Here is an 18435-nt window from a genome sequence, read left to right as displayed (position 1 = left end):
GAGCAAGCCACTATCTAAGTTCTGTAAGATATGAAGCCCTCCAAAATTATGCTATGTTGCTGTTAGGAAGGTACTGGCCTTCAGGCAGACGTAGTGCCACTGACACCGACTATTAATAAAAATTTGGTAACACAGACTGTGTTTTAATAAGAGCAAACCCCTATAAAAGTTCTGTAAGATATGAAGCCTCAAAATTATGCTAGCTTGCTGATAGGAAGGTACTGGCCTTGAGGCAGAAAAAATGCCACTGACACAGAGTACTAATAAAAATTTGGTAACACTGAGACTGTGTTTTAATAAGTTCTGTAAGATATGAAGCCCCCAAAATGATGCTAGGTTGCTGATAGGAAGGTACTGGCCTTGAAGCAGAAATAGTGCCACTGACACCGAGTATTAATAAAAATTTGGTAACACTGAGACTGTGTTTTAATAAGAGCAAACCACTATCTAAGTTCTGTAAGATATGAAGCCCCCAAAATAATCGTAGGTTTCTGAAGGGAAGGTACTGGCCTTGAGGCAGAAAAAGTGCCACTGACACCGAGTACTAATGAAAATTTGGTAACACTGAGACTGTGTTTTAATAAGAGCAAGCCACTATCTACGTTTTTTAAGATATGAAGCCCCCAAAATTATGCTAGGTTGCTGATAGGAAGGTACTGGCCTTGAGGCAGAAGTAGTGCCACTGACACAGAGTATTATTAAAAATTGGGTAACACTGAGACTGTGTTTTAAGAAGAGCAAGCCACTATCTACGTTTTTTAAGATATGAAGCCCCCAAAATTATGCTAGGTTGCTGATAGGAAGGTACTGGCCTTAAGGCAGAAGTAGTGCCACTGAAGCCCCCTTCACACGTACGTGTCTTTGGTACGTGTTAGGTCCGTTCCTGCACGTACGGGAGACACGGGCACACGTAGACCCATTAAAATCAATGGCTCTGCGCACACGTGCGTGTTTTGCCATGGATCCCATCCACAAGGTCATTAATAAAGAGAGTAAAAAGAATCGGTCCAAGCACAGATCCCTGCGGCACCCCACTGCTGACTACAGCCCATTTAGAGAATGTACCATTTATGACTACTCTTTGTTTCCTATCTTTTAGCCAATTCCTTACCCAGTTGCATATTGTGTCCCCTAGTCCTTGCTTCTGGAGCTTTAGTATAAGGCTATTGTGTGGTACAGTATCAAATGCCTTTGCAAAGTCCAAATAAATCACATCAGCTGCATTACCAATATCCAGGTTTGAACTTACCCCCTCATAGAACCCCAACAGGTTGGTTAGACACGACTTATCTTTCATGAATCCATGCTGTTTGTCAGTTATCATATTATTTTCTGCAATATATTTTTGCATGTCATCCCTTAAAATGCCCTCAAAAACTTTGCATACTACTGATGTCAGGCTTACTGGACGGTAGTTGCCTGGATCTACCCTCTTACCTTTCTTAAATATCGGTACCACATCAGCAATCCTCCAATCCTGAGGCACCAACCCTGTTACAAGTGAGTCTAAAAAGATGAGATACAGCGGTCTGTCGATTACGGAGCTCAATTCCCTCAATATTCGTGGATGAATGCCATCTGGCCCTGGGGATTTGTCAATGTTTAATTTACTCAGACGTAGGCGTACTTCATCTTGTGTTAAATTAATTATATCGGGTGGTGGACTTTGATTTTTCACTTGTTGAATGATCCCTGGTACAGTCAGTTCCTTGGTGAATACAGATGAGAAATGCCTATTTAATATCTCAGTCTTTTGTTTGTCCTCTATAACTAACTTGTTATTATATTTTAAGGGGCCGATACTATCCTTTGTTTTCCTTTTGGCATTAATGTATTTATAAAAGATTTTGGGATTTATTTTAATGTCATTGGCGATTTTTGTTTCAGTAGCTAATTTTGCTTGTTTGATTTCTTTTTTACATTTCCTATTGATATCTTTATACTCCTGCAATGCTATTTCTGTATTCTCAGCCTTTAAGATTTTAAATGCCCTTTGTTTTTGTTTTATTATACTTTGTACAGTCTTATTTATCCATAGTGGTTTCTTTTTATTCCTGGACATTTTATTACCACTGGGTATACGTTTTTTACAGGACTCTAGTAGTATATCCTTAAACTTACCCCATTTATGTTCGGTATCCCCAGTTACCATGACTTTGTCCCAATCTACACATTTAAGCTCTTCCCTTAATTTGTTGAAATCAGCTTTCCTAAAATTCCAGGTTTTAGCATTCCCCCTTTGAAATGTTCTATTGAATATTATGTTGAAGCTTACCATATTATGATCGCTGGTGCCCAAGTGCTCCCGGACCTGTAGATCTGAAATTGTATCCGGTCTATTTGACAGGACGAGATCTAGCAAATTATCTCCCCTGGTCGGTTCACCTACCATCTGAGAGAGGAAATGGTCTTGAATGGTAGATAAGAACTTACAGCTTTTAGCAGAACCAGAAGATTCTATGTCCCACTGAATGTCTGGATAGTTGAAATCCCCCATAATAAGAACCCGATTATTATTATTAGCTGCCTTTTCAATTTGTTCCAGCATTTCACCCTCTATTTGTTCAGGTATGTTAGGAGGCTTATAGCAAACTCCAATTAGCATTTTTCCATTATTCCCCTCCCCATGTACATTTACCCATACTGACTCTACATTGTTGCTGTTCCCCTCAATGTCATCATACAACACAGGTTTTAGGTTAGATTTAATAAATATACACACCCCACCACCTTTTTGGCCTTTCCTGTCCTTCCTAAATGTACTATAACCCTGTATGTTTGTCACCCAGTCATGGCTTTCATCCAGCCAGGTTTCCGTAATGCCTACCACATCATAATCCATGGTTAACATAAGAGTCTCCAATTCATTCATTTTGTTTGCAAGACTTCTTGCATTTGCCAGTAGACATTTAATCCTATTAACACCTTTATTACTCCTAGCCTCCCTACGTTCCTTGTATGTCCCATCCCCCCCTAATCCTTCATTGACCCCTACCGTCTCCCTGTCTCTATCTGCTCTATCTATCCCCTTATTTGCTCCACTACCCTCCCTCCCCCCCGATCCTAGTTTAAAAGCTCCTCCATCCGTCTGACCATTTTCTCCCCCAGCACAGCTGCACCTTCCCCATTGAGGTGCAGCCCTCCTGGTGTTGTTGTTTGCCTTCAATTGACCTGATAGATTGGAAACAAGTGTTTCGGATTTTGTGATGAAAAACGGACACGGACGATACGTGCTGAACACGGACATACTCCGTGTGCGGTCCGTGCAGGCACGGACCCATAGACTAAAGCGGGTCCGTGCCTGCGTGCTGCCGGCCAAAAACGGACATGTCGAAAAGCGCATACACGTACTTACCACACGGACACACGTTACGTGTGATTTTACGTGTGTGTGCCATCTACTATTGAATAACATGGGTCTCCGTATCTCCGTTTCTCCGGTACGTGCAAATATGTACTGCACACGTACAAAAAAAACAGATGTGTGTTGCGGGTCTTAGTTGCAGCAGGCCACTATCTAAGTTCTGTAAGATATGAAGCCACCACCAGGATGCTATATATTATGGTATTGGCTTCAGGCAGAACTACAGGCTGTGACAGTAATTTTATTTATTTATTTATTTTTTTTAAATTTACACTATTTTTTTAGCAGTAGGGTAATATGAAGTTTATGTACGCTATGAAGCCAACACAAGGACGCAACTGAGCTGGTATGAATTGAGATGGTCCATAGATTATAGATTAACGCCCCGCATCACCAAATAGGTGCTCTGGAGAAAGGTACAGTAATCTTAAGGAGGAACTCCGGCACACTACCCCGAAAAAAATATTTAAGAAAAAGAAAAAAAGAAGAAACAACATCTTTGCAGTCAAAAAAAGAAAAAATTATTGGTGTACAGGTTGAAAATTGCAGTTAATCTGACAAATTGCTCGATCTGATATATCAGATGTTGTTTCTTCATTTTTTCTTTTTCTTTATTATTTTTTTCGGGGTAGTGTGCTTGAATTGAGATGGTGGCTGACAGGCCACTACACCTGAACCCGTTGTTTTGACAATTTTGGGACCTTTTTTTGCAAGTTGTAATACCTATTCCTAGTATAACAGACACAAGGGATGTAGCAGTGCTGAGATTATTGATTATTAGTAGCAGATGTCAGGACTAGAGATGAGCGAACTGGTCCCGGTTCGGCTCGAGGTCGGTTCGCCGAACGGAGGCCCCGTTCGAATTCGGTTCATCGAACGTTCGACGAACCGAACTCGAACCGCATAGGAAACAATGGCAGGCATTCACAAACACATAAAAAACACCTAGAAAACACCCTCAAAGGTGTCCAAAAGGTGACAAACAACTCACAACACAACACAAACACATGGGAAAGTGACAAGGACATATACTCATGCGAAAACAAAAGAGCAGGACAAGGGAAAAGAGGAGACACAGATATAGGCATGGCACGCCCTTCTAAAATCATGTAAAACACCGCAAGGTGACTCCAAGCGGAGTCTCCCTTTTTTCCAAAAATTGGGCCACACAGACACTCACCCCTTCAGTGGCAGCACTTGTGCCCCAGTTGTACACTTCACAGGTAGATTTGCATCAAGCACATTCAAAAATACGCCATACTTTTCGCTTCGTTTCAAAGGTCTGTGGTACGGACAACTGAACGGAACGCTGGGACACTGAAGCGGATGTGGTCGTTGATGATTGAGTTTGACCAACATCAGGTTGGGAGGAGGCATCAGCGCCACCTTATTGCACACCAGTTTGGGAAGCAGGCAGCCCAGGGAAAGTGGCAGAGTTTTGAGTTTGGAAATCGTGTTTTTCACCTAGAGCTGTCAACCACCTAGTGTTGTGCTTGGCTAACATATGTTTTCTCATGCTGGAGGTGCCCAAGCTGGAAGTATTTCTGCCTTTGCTAAGCTTGGTCTGACAGATTTGACAAATGGCAGCCGTTTGGTCTGAAGCATTCTTGGAAGAAACTCCCACACAATTGCACCATGGACCCTTAGACTCTGAGATGGCACAGGTGGTGCACGGACCCTTGGACTCTGAGATGCCACAGGTGGTGGTGTTATGTGCACAGTTGATTGACTTCTGGCAGTGGTCAAAACCCTATGTCTTACAGCCGTTTTGCGGACTATGGACACATGCTCCTCTGCACTGCTGCTCTCGCAATCCATGCCACCGGTCCATGTTGGATCAGTCACCTTATTGACCAGGTCATCTTCAAATTCTTGAAGGTCAATTTCTTCAGGAATTGAGGTTTCAGGCTGACCTGAGGGCAACTGTGTCTCATCATCCTCCAACACTTTCCCACGTTGGCAAGAAAATTGTGATAGGAAGGCAGAGGTAGATAAAGCAGGAACTTTTTCTTTGGCTCGATCACACTGCTTGGGCAACCACCACTGTCACTACCACCTCGTCCATGGCCCTTATCTCATCTTTTTCCCATTTTTTTGGTTTGATTATTTGAAGGTGAATACTGTAACGTGACCTTTTCTACAGGCAGTGGAACAACACTGATGCCAGGTTGTTAAACTTGTGTTAATAGTTTCCCACGCTGTTTTTGGAAGTTTAAAAACCGCAAGGTACCTTTATTGGACAAATTACCACTTGGAGAATGATGACAAAGATGTTGGGAATGTCTTTCAGCCCCAAAAGAAAACAGGGTTTGACAACACTTTTATTTTAGTATTGGTTTTTGACACTCAGACTGTGTTTTAGTAAGAGCAGGATACTATATAGGTTCTGTAAGGAAGACGCCATCACCAGGATGCTAGTTTGGTGCTATGAAGGTATTTTGCTTCAGGCAGAAGTAGAGCCACTGACACTGAGTATTAATAAAAATTTGGTAACACTGAGAATGTGTTTTAATATGAGCAAGCCACTATCCAAGTTCTGTAAGATATGAAGCCTCCAACATTATGCTAGTTTGCTGATAGGAAGGTACTGGCCTTCAGGCAGAATTAGTGCAACTGACACCGAGTATTAATAAAAATTTGGTAACACTGAGACTGTGTTTTAATATGAGCAAGCCACTATCTAAGTTCTGTAAGATATGAAGCCCTCCAAAATTATGCTATGTTGCTGTTAGGAAGGTACTGGCCTTCAGGCAGACGTAGTGCCACTGACACCGACTATTAATAAAAATTTGGTAACACAGACTGTGTTTTAATAAGAGCAAACCCCTATAAAAGTTCTGTAAGATATGAAGCCTCAAAATTATGCTAGCTTGCTGATAGGAAGGTACTGGCCTTGAGGCAGAAAAAATGCCACTGACACAGAGTACTAATAAAAATTTGGTAACACTGAGACTGTGTTTTAATAAGTTCTGTAAGATATGAAGCCCCCAAAATGATGCTAGGTTGCTGATAGGAAGGTACTGGCCTTGAAGCAGAAATAGTGCCACTGACACCGAGTATTAATAAAAATTTGGTAACACTGAGACTGTGTTTTAATAAGAGCAAACCACTATCTAAGTTCTGTAAGATATGAAGCCCCCAAAATAATCGTAGGTTTCTGAAGGGAAGGTACTGGCCTTGAGGCAGAAAAAGTGCCACTGACACCGAGTACTAATGAAAATTTGGTAACACTGAGACTGTGTTTTAATAAGAGCAAGCCACTATCTACGTTTTTTAAGATATGAAGCCCCCAAAATTATGCTAGGTTGCTGATAGGAAGGTACTGGCCTTGAGGCAGAAGTAGTGCCACTGACACAGAGTATTATTAAAAATTGGGTAACACTGAGACTGTGTTTTAAGAAGAGCAAGCCACTATCTACGTTTTTTAAGATATGAAGCCCCCAAAATTATGCTAGGTTGCTGATAGGAAGGTACTGGCCTTAAGGCAGAAGTAGTGCCACTGAAGCCCCCTTCACACGTACGTGTCTTTGGTACGTGTTAGGTCCGTTCCTGCACGTACGGGAGACACGGGCACACGTAGACCCATTAAAATCAATGGCTCTGCGCACACGTGCGTGTTTTGCCATGGATCCCATCCACAAGGTCATTAATAAAGAGAGTAAAAAGAATCGGTCCAAGCACAGATCCCTGCGGCACCCCACTGCTGACTACAGCCCATTTAGAGAATGTACCATTTATGACTACTCTTTGTTTCCTATCTTTTAGCCAATTCCTTACCCAGTTGCATATTGTGTCCCCTAGTCCTTGCTTCTGGAGCTTTAGTATAAGGCTATTGTGTGGTACAGTATCAAATGCCTTTGCAAAGTCCAAATAAATCACATCAGCTGCATTACCAATATCCAGGTTTGAACTTACCCCCTCATAGAACCCCAACAGGTTGGTTAGACACGACTTATCTTTCATGAATCCATGCTGTTTGTCAGTTATCATATTATTTTCTGCAATATATTTTTGCATGTCATCCCTTAAAATGCCCTCAAAAACTTTGCATACTACTGATGTCAGGCTTACTGGACGGTAGTTGCCTGGATCTACCCTCTTACCTTTCTTAAATATCGGTACCACATCAGCAATCCTCCAATCCTGAGGCACCAACCCTGTTACAAGTGAGTCTAAAAAGATGAGATACAGCGGTCTGTCGATTACGGAGCTCAATTCCCTCAATATTCGTGGATGAATGCCATCTGGCCCTGGGGATTTGTCAATGTTTAATTTACTCAGACGTAGGCGTACTTCATCTTGTGTTAAATTAATTATATCGGGTGGTGGACTTTGATTTTTCACTTGTTGAATGATCCCTGGTACAGTCAGTTCCTTGGTGAATACAGTATACGAATAAGGCTGCACATCAAACTTAGATAATAGTATAATGCCTCAAGCATATGGACAAATATTGGAATATACAATGAAAAATGCTACTTGCTAATTTGAACATGTGAATAATGAATTGCATACCTGCCATGAATAATAGGAAAAAGGAGATATTTAGCAATCGCATTGATCAATGTAACTGAGCCCCAAGGCCTCGTCAAGGCATATCTCTATATTGGGGTCCCTAGCTCTGTGACCCTAACTGTGTGTCATCTCATTGCAATTAAAAACTGCTATGGGTGGAGAGGGGTAACTAAGGACTTTCTTATATAGGAGATGGAAAAAACATGGCCGAAAGGGGCGGAGCTGTGTTCACATTCAGAAAAAAAACTACTTATAACTGAATAGGATAACTGAAGTGAGCACTAATATATATATTATGAGTGCAAGCCAAAAATTACATACCATATACGAATAAGGCTGCACATCAAACTTAGATAATAGTATAATGCCTCAAGCATATGGACAAATATTGGAATATACAATGAAAAATGCTACTTGCTAATTTGAACATGTGAATAATGAATTGCATACCTGCCATGAATAATAGGAAAAAGGAGATATTTAGCAATCGCATTGATCAATGTAACTGAGACCCAAGGCCTCGTCAAGGCATATCTCTATATTGGGGTCCCTAGCTCTGTGACCCTAACTGTGTGTCATCTCATTGCAATTAAAAACTGCTATGGGTGGAGAGGGGTAACTAAGGACTTTCTTATATAGGAGATGGAAAAAACATGGCCGAAAGGGGCGGAGCTGTGTTCACATTCAGAAAAAAAACTACATATAACTGAATAGGATAACTGAAGTGAGCACTAATATATATATTATGAGTGCAAGCCAAAAATTACATACCATATACGAATAAGGCTGCACATCAAACTTAGATAATAGTATAATGCCTCAAGCATATGGACAAATATTGGAATATACAATGAAAAATGCTACTTGCTAATTTGAACATGTGAATAATGAATTGCATACCTGCCATGAATAATAGGAAAAAGGAGATATTTAGCAATCGCATTGATCAATGTAACTGAGCCCCAAGGCCTCGTCAAGGCATATCTCTATATTGGGGTCCCTAGCTCTGTGACCTTAACTGTGTGTCATCTCATTGCAATTAAAAACTGCTATGGGTGGAGAGGGGTAACTAAGGACTTTCTTATATAGGAGATGGAAAAAACATGGCCGAAAGGGGCGGAGCTTTGTTCACATTCAGAAAAAAAACTACATATAACTGAATAGGATAACTGAAGTGAGCACTAATATATATATTATGAGTGCAAGCCAAAAATTACATACCATATACGAATAAGGCTGCACATCAAACTTAGATAATAGTATAATGCCTCAAGCATATGGACAAATATTGGAATATACAATGAAAAATGCTACTTGCTAATTTGAACATGTGAATAATGAATTGCATACCTGCCATGAATAATAGGAAAAAGGAGAAGGGAAGGTACTGGCCTTGAGGCAGAAAAAGTGCCACTGACACCGAGTACTAATGAAAATTTGGTAACACTGAGACTGTGTTTTAATAAGAGCAAGCCACTATCTACGTTTTTTAAGATATGAAGCCCCCAAAATTATGCTAGGTTGCTGATAGGAAGGTACTGGCCTTGAGGCAGAAGTAGTGCCACTGACACAGAGTATTATTAAAAATTGGGTAACACTGAGACTGTGTTTTAAGAAGAGCAAGCCACTATCTACGTTTTTTAAGATATGAAGCCCCCAAAATTATGCTAGGTTGCTGATAGGAAGGTACTGGCCTTAAGGCAGAAGTGGTGCCACTGAAGCCCCCTTCACACGTACGTGTCTTTAGTACGTGTTAGGTCCGTTCCTGCACGTACGGGAGACACGGGCACACGTAGACCCATTAAAATCAATGGCTCTGCGCACACGTGCGTGTTTTGCCATGGATCCCATCCACAAGGTCATTAATAAAGAGAGTAAAAAGAATCGGTCCAAGCACAGATCCCTGCGGCACCCCACTGCTGACTACAGCCCATTTAGAGAATGTACCATTTATGACTACTCTTTGTTTCCTATCTTTTAGCCAATTCCTTACCCAGTTGCATATTGTGTCCCCTAGTCCTTGCTTCTGGAGCTTTAGTATAAGGCTATTGTGTGGTACAGTATCAAATGCCTTTGCAAAGTCCAAATAAATCACATCAGCTGCATTACCAATATCCAGGTTTGAACTTACCCCCTCATAGAACCCCAACAGGTTGGTTAGACACGACTTATCTTTCATGAATCCATGCTGTTTGTCAGTTATCATATTATTTTCTGCAATATATTTTTGCATGTCATCCCTTAAAATGCCCTCAAAAACTTTGCATACTACTGATGTCAGGCTTACTGGACGGTAGTTGCCTGGATCTACCCTCTTACCTTTCTTAAATATCGGTACCACATCAGCAATCCTCCAATCCTGAGGCACCAACCCTGTTACAAGTGAGTCTAAAAAGATGAGATACAGCGGTCTGTCGATTACGGAGCTCAATTCCCTCAATATTCGTGGATGAATCCCATCTAGCCCTGGGGATTTGTCAATGTTTAATTTACTCAGACGTAGGCGTACTTCATCTTGTGTTAAATTAATTATATCGGGTGGTGGACTTTGATTTTTCACTTGTTGAATGATCCCTGGTACAGTCAGTTCCTTGGTGAATACAGATGAGAAATGCCTATTTAATATCTCAGTCTTTTGTTTGTCCTCTATAACTAACTTGTTATTATATTTTAAGGGGCCGATACTATCCTTTGTTTTCCTTTTGGCATTAATGTATTTATAAAAGATTTTGGGATTTATTTTAATGTCATTGGCGATTTTTGTTTCAGTAGCTAATTTTGCTTGTTTGATTTCTTTTTTACATTTCCTATTGATATCTTTATACTCCTGCAATGCTATTTCTGTATTCTCAGCCTTTAAGATTTTAAATGCCCTTTGTTTTTGTTTTATTATACTTTGTACAGTCTTATTTATCCATAGTGGTTTCTTTTTATTCCTGGACATTTTATTACCACTGGGTATACGTTTTTTACAGGACTCTAGTAGTATATCCTTAAACTTACCCCATTTATGTTCGGTATCCCCAGTTACCATGACTTTGTCCCAATCTACACATTTAAGCTCTTCCCTTAATTTGTTGAAATCAGCTTTCCTAAAATTCCAGGTTTTAGCATTCCCCCTTTGAAATGTTCTATTGAATATTATGTTGAAGCTTACCATATTATGATCGCTGGTGCCCAAGTGCTCCCGGACCTGTAGATCTGAAATTGTATCCGGTCTATTTGACAGGACGAGATCTAGCAAATTATCTCCCCTGGTCGGTTCACCTACCATCTGAGAGAGGAAATGGTCTTGAATGGTAGATAAGAACTTACAGCTTTTAGCAGAACCAGAAGATTCTATGTCCCACTGAATGTCTGGATAGTTGAAATCCCCCATAATAAGAACCCGATTATTATTATTAGCTGCCTTTTCAATTTGTTCCAGCATTTCACCCTCTATTTGTTCAGGTATGTTAGGAGGCTTATAGCAAACTCCAATTAGCATTTTTCCATTATTCCCCTCCCCATGTACATTTACCCATACTGACTCTACATTGTTGCTGTTCCCCTCAATGTCATCATACAACACAGGTTTTAGGTTAGATTTAATAAATATACACACCCCACCACCTTTTTGGCCTTTCCTGTCCTTCCTAAATGTACTATAACCCTGTATGTTTGTCACCCAGTCATGGCTTTCATCCAGCCAGGTTTCCGTAATGCCTACCACATCATAATCCATGGTTAACATAAGAGTCTCCAATTCATTCATTTTGTTTGCAAGACTTCTTGCATTTGCCAGTAGACATTTAATCCTATTAACACCTTTATTACTCCTAGCCTCCCTACGTTCCTTGTATGTCCCATCCCCCCCTAATCCTTCATTGACCCCTACCGTCTCCCTGTCTCTATCTGCTCTATCTATCCCCTTATTTGCTCCACTACCCTCCCTCCCCCCCGATCCTAGTTTAAAAGCTCCTCCATCCGTCTGACCATTTTCTCCCCCAGCACAGCTGCACCTTCCCCATTGAGGTGCAGCCCTCCTGGTGTTGTTGTTTGCCTTCAATTGACCTGATAGATTGGAAACAAGTGTTTCGGATTTTGTGATGAAAAACGGACACGGACGATACGTGCTGAACACGGACATACTCCGTGTGCGGTCCGTGCAGGCACGGACCCATAGACTAAAGCGGGTCCGTGCCTGCGTGCTGCCGGCCAAAAACGGACATGTCGAAAAGCGCATACACGTACTTACCACACGGACACACGTTACGTGTGATTTTACGTGTGTGTGCCATCTACTATTGAATAACATGGGTCTCCGTATCTCCGTTTCTCCGGTACGTGCAAATATGTACTGCACACGTACAAAAAAAACAGATGTGTGTTGCGGGTCTTAGTTGCAGCAGGCCACTATCTAAGTTCTGTAAGATATGAAGCCACCACCAGGATGCTATATATTATGGTATTGGCTTCAGGCAGAACTACAGGCTGTGACAGCAATTTTATTTATTTATTTATTTTTTTTAAATTTACACTATTTTTTTTTAGCAGTAGGGTAATATGAAGTTTATGTACGCTATGAAGCCAACACAAGGACGCAACTGAGCTGGTATGAATTGAGATGGTCCATAGATTATAGATTAACGCCCCGCATCACCAAATAGGTGCTCTGGAGAAAGGTACAGTAATCTTAAGGAGGAACTCCGGCACACTACCCCGAAAAAAATATTTAAGAAAAAGAAAAAAAGAAGAAACAACATCCTTGCAGTCAAAAAAAAGAAAAAATTATTTGTGTACAGGTTGAAAATTGCAGTTAATCTGACAAATTGCTCGATCTGATATATCAGATGTTGTTTCTTCATTTTTTCTTTTTCTTTATTATTTTTTTCGGGGTAGTGTGCTTGAATTGAGATGGTGGCTGACAGGCCACTACACCTGAACCCGTTGTTTTGACAATTTTGGGACCTTTTTTTGCAAGTTGTAATACCTATTCCTAGTATAACAGACACAAGGGATGTAGCAGTGCTGAGATTATTGATTATTAGTAGCAGATGTCAGGACTAGAGATGAGCGAACTGGTCCCGGTTCGGCTCGAGGTCGGTTCGCCGAACGGAGGCCCCGTTCGAGTTCGGTTCATCGAACGTTCGACGAACCGAACTCGAACCGCATAGGAAACAATGGCAGGCATTCACAAACACATAAAAAACTCCTAGAAAACACCCTCAAAGGTGTCCAAAAGGTGACAAACAACTCACAACACAACACAAACACATGGGAAAGTGACAAGGACATATACTCATGCGAAAACAAAAGAGCAGGACAAGGGAAAAGAGGAGACACAGATATAGGCATGGCACGCCCTTCTAAAATCATGTAAAACACCGCAAGGTGACTCCAAGCGGAGTCTCCCTTTTTTCCAAAAATTGGGCCACACAGACACTCACCCCTTCAGTGGCAGCACTTGTGCCCCAGTTGTACACTTCACAGGTAGATTTGCATCAAGCACATTCAAAAATACGCCATACTTAACCGTTTCCAGGATGACCACGGGGTAGGTAGCAAAGTCTTTCCTGATCCCAGCTCTGTTCATCTTGGCTCCTTTTAAAAAACACATCAAGCAAGGGTTACTCCAAGCGGAGTCTCCCTTTTTTCCAAAAATTGGGCCCCACACACACCCACCCCTTCAGTGGCAGCAGTTGTGCCCCAGTTGTACACTTCACAGCTAGATTTGCATCAAGCACATTAAAAAATACGCCATAATTAACCATCCCCAGGATGACACCGGGGTAGGTAGCAAAGTCTTTCCTGATCCCAGCTCTGTTCATCTTGGCTCCTTTTAAAAAACACATCAAGCAAGGGTTACTCCAAGCGGAGTCTCCCTTTTTTCCAAAAATTGGGCCCCACACACACCCACCCCTTCAGTGGCAGCAGTTGTGCCCCAGTTGTACACTTCACAGCTAGATTTGCATCAAGCACATTCAAAAGTACGCCATAATTAACCGTCCCCAGGATGACACCGGGGTAGGTAAAAGTCTTTGCTGAACCATGACTTGTTCATCTTGGCTCCTTTTAAAAAACACAGCAAGCAAGGGTTACTCCAAGCGGAGTCTCCCTTTTTTCCAAAAATTGGGCCCCACACACACCCACCCCTTCAGTAGCAGCAGTTGTGCCCCAGTTGTACACTTCACAGCTAGATTTGCATCAAGCACATTCAAAAATACGCCATAATTAACTGTCCCCAGGATGACACCGGGGTAGGTAGCAAAGTCTTTCCTGATCCCAGCTCTGTTCATCTTGGCTCCTTTTAAAAAACACATCAAGCAAGGGTTACTCCAAGCGGAGTCTCCCTTTTTTCCAAAAATTGGGCCCCACACACACCCACCCCTTCAGTGGCAGCAGTTGTGCCCTAGTTGCAAACAGGATGTTTTGATTTGCATCAAGCACATTCCAAATTCACAAGCATTTACTCTCCCCAGGATGACACAGGGGTAGTAAATTCCTTCTGGATCCATGACTTGTTCATTTTGATGAACGTCAGTCTGTCCACATTGTCACTGGACAAACGCGTGCGCTTACCTGTCAGCACACACCCAGCAGCACTGAAGACACGTTCAGAGACAACGCTGGCAGCTGGACACGACAAAATCTCCAAGGCGTAACTGGATAGCTCTAGCCATTTTTCTAGATTTGAAGCCCAAAATGAGCAAGGCTCCATTTGCAAAGTCATGGCATCGATGTTCATTTGGAGATACTCCTGTATCATCCTCTCCAGCCGTTGACTATGTGTCAGACTTGTTGTCTCTGGTGGCCTTACAAAGGAGGGTCTAAAAAAATTATGAAAAGATTCCATAAAATTGCTGTTACCAGCACCAGATACGGTCCTACTGGTACGGGTAGACTGTTGAAGATGACGAGACCGTCCCATGTTTGGCAAGTTACAACTGGGAGAATCACTCCCTGCAACTGCACGGTTGTTTGGTGGAAAAGCCGAGCTAAGATCGAGTAACAGCTTCTGCTGATACTCCTGCATACGTGCGTCCCTTTCTATGGCTGGAATTATGTCACAAAATTTGGACTTGTACCGGGGATCTAATAATGTGGCAATCCAGTAGTCATCATCACTTCTAATTTTGACAATACGAGGGTCATGTTGGAGGTAGTGCAACAAGAAGGCACTCATGTGTCTTGCGCAGCCATGCGGACCAAGTCCACGCTGTGTTTGTGGCATAGAGGTGCTAACCGTTCTTTCTTCCTCTGACATCTCCCCCCAACCTCTTTCAACAGAAATTTGACCAAGGTCTACCTCATCCGCTGAGTCTTCCATGTCCATGGACAGTTCCTCCTCCATTTCTTCATGTTCTCCTGCACCTTCCTCAACATTTCGCCTGCTACCATGCGCCCTTGTTGATCCCTGTCCCCCATGGTGCCATGCCTGCCGCGTTGGTGATGATGAACGTCTGGACCTTGGTAATGTTGTTGTCCCTTGCGCATATGAATCCTCCTGTAGTTCCTCCCCTTCCTGTTGTCCCACCCCCTGACTCCGAATAGTGTTTAGCATGTGCTCCAGCATGTAAATGACTGGAATTGTCATGCTGATAATGGCATTGTCAGCGCTAAACATATTCGTCGCCATGTCGAAACTGTGCAGAAGGGTGCATAGGTCCTTGATCTGAGACCACTCCATCAGGGTGATCTGCCCCACCTCTGCATCTCGTTGGCCCAGGCTATACGTCATGACGTATTGCACCAGGGCTTGGCGGTGCTGCCACAGTCGCTGTAACATGTGGAGAGTTGAATTCCAGCGTGTCGCCACATCGCATTTCAGGCGATGAACCGGCAGGCCGAAAGACTTCTGGAGCGATGCAAGTCGCTCAGCTGCGGCGCTTGAACGGCGGAAGTGAGCAGACAGTTTTCGTGCCCTGTTCAGAAGGCCATCTAGGCCAGGATAGTGTGTTAAAAATTGCTGGACAACAAGGTTCAACACGTGAGCCATACAAGGCACGTGTGTCACCTTGCCCAGGCGAAGGGCCGCACCCAGGTTTGCAGCATTGTCGCACACGGCCTTACCAGGCTGCAGGTTGAGCGGAGACAACCATTTATTAAACTCGGACCGCAGAGCTGACCACAACTCCTCAGCTGTGTGACTCTTATTCCCAAGACATGTCAAGCTAAAGACCGCCTGATGCCGTTGCGCTCTGCTGCCAGCATAGTAATGAGGCGTGCGTGATTCCTTCTGCGCAGTGAGAACGCTGGTGGCCTGACCAGGCAGGCTTGGGGTGGAGGTGGAGGACCCAGATGAGGTGGTGGAGGCAGAAGCAGTGGCGAAACTTGGACAGACAGAGGATTGACACACAAGTCGTGGGGACGGCAAGACTTGTGCAGCAGACCCTTCAACATTTATCACCATAGTTACCCAGTGCCCAGTCAGCATGTAACGTCCCTGTCCATGCTTACTGGTCCAAGTATCGGTGGTGAAATGCACCCGTTCACACACAGAGTTTCTCAAGGAAGCAGTGATGTTGTGTGCGACATGCTGGTGTAGCGCGGGCACACCTTTCTTAGAGAAGTAGTGGGGACTAGGCATCTGGTACTGGGGCACAGCAACAGACATAAGGTCTCTAAAATCCTGTGTGTCCACCAGGCGGAAAGGCAGCATTTCGGTAGCCAAGAGCTTACAGAGGGATAGAGTCAACCTCTTAGCTTTGTCATGGGTCGCAGGAACTGGCCTTTTATTTGACCACATCTGAGGGACAGAGATCTGGCTGCTGTGTGTAGACGGTGTTGAGTAGGGTGTCCCTGGAAAAATGCAGGTTTGTGAAAAAAGTGCAGGCGGAGACATGATGTTGCCTTCATCCAACGTTGGTGCTATCGATGTCTGAGAGAGCTGTACACACTCACTTGTTTCCCCTTCCAAACCAACTAACGACCTACCAAGCAAAGTGCCTGTTGCGGTTACAGTGGTGGAAGTTGTGCGTGGAAAAACAGGTGTGACAGCTGTCCCCACAGTCCTAGAAGATGAAGAGCGCGCGGATGCACTGGAAGGGGCAGGCGGTGGATGGTTCGCTCCGCTAGGCCGCATTGCAGCAAGGTGAGCTTCCCACCGGGACATATGATATTTATTCATGTGACGATTCATGGAAGAAGTTGTCAAACTGCTGAGGTTTTGACCTCTACTAATAGAACCATGACAAATTTTACAGATCACATAATTTGGGCGATCTTTTGCTATGTCAAAAAAGGACCAGGCTAGGCAAGGCTTAGAGGGCATGCGACCTGTTGATCCACCCCGACTAGTGCTCAGAGGCAGAGTGGTGGCTGAGGATGCAGTTGTAGACGTTCTACCAGTACTCCGACTCTGTCCAGGAAGGCGCAAGGTAACTTCGTCATCAGTTGCATCCTCCTCCACCACCTCTGTCGACCTCCTCGAGTGCCTGACTGTGGGTTGACAGTAGGTGGGATCTCGAACTTCATCATCAATTGTTGTGTTTGCACTCCCCTCCCCCTCAGACCGAGCCTCTTCTTGCCCTGACCGAATATTTAAGTTGTCATCCCAATCGGGTATCTGTGTCTCATCTTCATCAGTATGTTCCTCATTGTCTATAACCACAGGTGTTACAGTTTGTGACAAAGGGTCAACATTATGCTCAGAAACTTGGTCCTCACGGCCTGAATCAGAGTCACAAAGGTTCTGGGCATCACTGCAGACCATTTCATGTTCTGTACTCACTGTAGCTTGGGAGCAGACCTCTGATTCCCAGGCTATAGTGTGACTGAACAGCTCTGCAGACTCAGCCATCTCAGTTCTACCATACTGTGCAGGGCTGATGGAGACTTCAGAGCTGGGAGAAAGCAAGTTTGATTGGGATGACAACTCAGAGGACTGCTGTTTTTTGGATGCGGTACTTGAAGTGGCTGAGAGGGCACTTGTTGGACCACTTGAGATCCATTCAAGCATTTTCCTTTTTTGGCCATCATCTACCTTTGTTCCTGTTGTTCGTGTCCGTAAAAAAGGGAGCACATCGGATTGTCCACGGTAAGTAGTAGACATCTTACTTTTGCTGGTAGATGGTCTATCTTCAGCAGATGATAATGGAGTGTGCAATGCAGGCAGACGTGCTGCAAATATCTTTGCACTAGTGGGACTAGACAAAAGTCCAATAGCCACGTTTAGGATGCCACTAGGTACACTGAGTGTTTGCTAGTATAATGGCTTAGTTATGAGTTGGAGTGTGCAATGCAGGCAGACATGCTGCAAATATCTTTGCACTAGTGGGACTAGACAAAAGTCCAATAGCCACGTTTAGGATGCCACTAGGTACACTGAGTGTTTGCTAGTATAATGGCTTAGTTATGAGTTGGAGTGTGTAATGCAGGCAGACGTGCTGCAAATATCTTTGCACTAGTGGGACTAGACAAAAGTCCAATAGCCACGTTTAGGATGCCACTAGGTACACTGAGTGTTTGCTAGTATAATGGCTTAGTTATGAGTTGGAGTGTGTAATGCAGGCAGACGTGCTGCAAATATCTTTGCACTAGTGGGACTAGACAAAAGTCCAATAGCCACGTTTAGG

The sequence above is a fragment of the Anomaloglossus baeobatrachus genome, chromosome 3 (genome assembly GCF_048569485.1).
Source record: "Anomaloglossus baeobatrachus isolate aAnoBae1 chromosome 3, aAnoBae1.hap1, whole genome shotgun sequence".
Classification (NCBI taxonomy): domain Eukaryota; kingdom Metazoa; phylum Chordata; class Amphibia; order Anura; family Aromobatidae; genus Anomaloglossus; species Anomaloglossus baeobatrachus.
The sequence above is the reverse complement of the archived record's forward strand: the minus strand, read 5'-3'. Positions refer to the sequence as shown.